Source organism: Apodemus sylvaticus, chromosome 23 (genome assembly GCF_947179515.1).
Source record: "Apodemus sylvaticus chromosome 23, mApoSyl1.1, whole genome shotgun sequence".
Taxonomy (NCBI): Eukaryota; Metazoa; Chordata; class Mammalia; order Rodentia; family Muridae; genus Apodemus; species Apodemus sylvaticus.
In genome coordinates, this window is record NC_067494.1 from 47,596,213 (window position 1) to 47,599,662 (window position 3,450).

Sequence of the window (3,450 nt, forward strand, 5' to 3'; positions counted from 1 at the left end):
AAGTCAGCCCGGCTGCTGTACCTAAGGTAGGCCATCAACATTATTTTTGAGACAGACTTACTCAATGGCCTGAAACTGGCCAAGAATCTGGGGCCGGTTGACCAGAAGCTCCCAGGGATTTGATATGACCACCACATACTCTCAGGTTAAAGGCATATATAGAGAGTTTGCTGTTTATTTATTGATTGACTTTGGAATGAGCTCAAGAGATAGATTAGACCACATATTTGTAAGGCCACTGGCTGTGTGTCTCCTTAGTGCTGCTCTTTTGATTTTTATTTATGCTTTATTTGGATGGCTACTTTGTTTTCCCTAGGATTTATTTTCTCACATGATATTTTATTGTTATGATTATTTCCTAATGCATTTCAGGCTGCTTCAGTCTATCTATTTTCAATATATTTTGGTTTCCTATTTTTGCATTATTATTGTTTAGTGATTTATTCACGGCATGTTGTCATTGGCTTATAATTAATACATATTTGCCTTTCAAGACACTTTGGCTTTTCCAGCAGGGAGAGCTTGAGATGTCTGTGGATGAGCCCACAGGATCTGTGAGCCTCTGTGGGAAGACATCTAGTGGTTCCTGGAGCAGCTGCAGCAGCCAGGACACATGGAACTACAGTGGAGGTGAGCTACAGGACCAGGGAGCAAACACCCTGACCTGGCCAATGCTAATCTGAATCCCTGCCCACAGGCTGCAATCGTCACTCAGGGCTACACTGAAGGCCACTCAAGGACAAAGAATGGGCCATCAAAACTGTGTGCGGTCTTGTTCTCAGAGTCTTGTGCTGGTAAAAACCAGCTGGCCTTGGCCACTGAAGTTGAGTCCAGACTCTATGGCTTTTTGGCCATGGTTGTAGGTTTAATAGTCTCTGATATTTTACTATCTTATTGTTTGTCATTGCTTAATTTTAAGTTTCAATATTTTGCTCAGGGGAGGTGTGGTTTCATTGGGAAAGACTACGTCCTAAAATGAAATGGAATATTCACTGAAGTGCTGGGAATTTATATTTGTTTTGTCTTTTACTAATGCTTTCGCCTCTCATTTTTTCATATGATTTTTTTCTTCAATCTACATCCAATCAAAGTATTAATCAACTGTAACCCTCCCAATCAACCTGTTTTATGACTATGTTTTTTAGTTTCATCATCTGTATTTGGAATGTGTGTACTCTTGGGTTTCTAGTTTGGGGTGCGTTATTTGGTTAGGTTTTACTTACATTTTTTTACTTTATCTTTTCCCCCATATATTTTTCATAATATTCATTCTATTTTTCTAGCCTTTACTTACCTTTATGTCAAGCACATTTTCTTTGTTTATTTTTACGTAGCATGTGTACTAATTTTGGTTTCTGTTTTCCTACATCTTTTTCATTACATTGATTCTATTCTTTTTATGTTATTTTTAGGTAGCATTAGTAGTGATTCAATACCTACACATAGTGAGGAGGAGTTACCACCATTCAGCTTCGAGCCCCATATCTCTGAGGAGGAAGACTTCCACTCCCAATACAAAGTCTTGAGGACCATCGGGCAAGGGAGTAACGCCAAGGTCCTCCTGGCCCAACACCGGCTCACAGGCACACCTGTGGCCATCAAAGTTCTTGAAAAGGGCAAGCAGTGGTTCCAGTCAGCCATGATGGAGGCCAATATAATGAGAACACTCAACCATCCCAACATCATCTCACTTCTACAAGTGATTGAAACCAAAAAAAGCATATACCTGGTAATGGAATTTGTTGAAGGACAACAACTCTACCAATACATCAAAAATTCTGGCCACATAGAGGAGGACGAGGCCCGGAAAATATTTAAACAATAGCTGCCGTGAGCTACTGCCATGAACATGGTATCGTGCACAGGGACCTGAAACCTGATAACATCCTGATCGATAACAATGGAAAAATCAAAATAATCGACTTTGGCCTTAGTACCAAAGTCAAACCTGGTCAAATGCTCAGTCAGCACTGTGGTTCCTACTCTTTTGGTGCCCCAGAATTCTTCCTCGGTAAAAGATACGATGGTACCAAAAGCGACTCGTGGACCTTAGGTGTGGTCCTGTATTTGATGATTGTCGGGAAGGTGCCTTTTGATTCTGTGATCATCCATGAACTGCAAAGACAAGTTGTGGCAGGAGTATATCCTGCCCCCTGTGGGGTCTCACAAGAACTAGAGGACTTGCTTAGTCTATTACTGACCATCCACCCTACATATAGGCCCACACCCATGGAGGTGATGCTGCACCCCTGGTTTAAAGGGGACTGGAAGATGTTCCCAAATCCCTGTAAGGATCTAATCCCTGCCAGGGCAGACCCTACCATTGTCCAAGCCATGGAATATCTTGGCTTCCGAGCTCAAGACATTCTCGAGTCACTACGTAAACAGAAATATAACCAAGCCATGGCTTGCTATACTTTACTAAAAGGACAGGCTCTCCAGAGACATGTCTACTCAACAGTGACTCAGACAGTGAGTCCAGTGGCAGCCCCATTCCCGACCATTGATGCTGCTGCTGCTTTTACTTTAGGAATGAAGACAAGCAGAAGTGCTCCTATACTTGGCCCACTGGTCTCACCATCCTACACTGGTCAAGAGTCTACCTATGGCCAGAAGGCTAGGCAAAGAGCAGGAAGAACATCCACTGGGCCTGATTTTCTTCACTTGCGGCCACTCCAGTGGAAACCCACAGAGGACCAACAACACATATTTGCCATGAGTGTCCCCTGTATTAACACAACAACCAGAATCACTGAAAACAGCAGCAATTCGATCCCAGAAGACAATCCCCTCTCCCACAGTGCCTCAGAGAATAAGCCCATCCCCAGCAGGGCCAGGGCCCAGCCCCGAGGCTTCAGGGGATGGGCCAAGAGGGTACGAAATGCCATGAGGAGACTCTGTTGCTGCTTTACAGGAGGAAATCAATCTCGCCGCAGGCAGCACAGAGTCTCCCCCCAGAAATGAGGCCCATGGAGAAAATCCAGAGAAAAAGAAGCAGGCAGGGCCCAGGTAGCTTTGTGCTTTGTCCTACCCACTTTACTCTGTGCTGGTCCCTCCTCTGTCTTCATTTTCATTTTCATTTTGCCCACAATTCTTACCTTCTCATCTTCTCGAAGTACTTTAGAATTCATCAACCCCAAGCCTTCTCCCTATTCTGGGTTTCTACTCTTGCCAGCATGGACTCAATATCAATGATTTTTAATCCACACAACAGAATTGTTTTGCTGACCCCATTCCTTCTCCTGGAGTCCATCTTCCCTAAAGACAAGAAAGAAAGAAAGAAAGAAAGAAAGAAAGAAAGAAAGAAAGAAAGAAAGAAAGAAAGAAAGAAAGAAAGAAAGAAAGAGAGAGAGAGAGAGAGAGAGAGAGAGAGAGAGAGAGAAAGAAAGAAAGAAAGAAAGAAAGAAAGAAAGAAAGAAAGAAAGAAAGAAAGAAAGAAAGAAAAAGAAA

General features: G+C 42.9%; 1 pseudogene; it reads left to right on the forward strand.

Moving 5' to 3' along the window:
• The first annotated feature begins 523 nt into the window (after positions 1-523).
• Positions 524-2,964, forward strand: LOC127673747 (sperm motility kinase Y-like; annotated as a pseudogene).
• Positions 2,965-3,450: the final 486 nt, after the last annotated feature.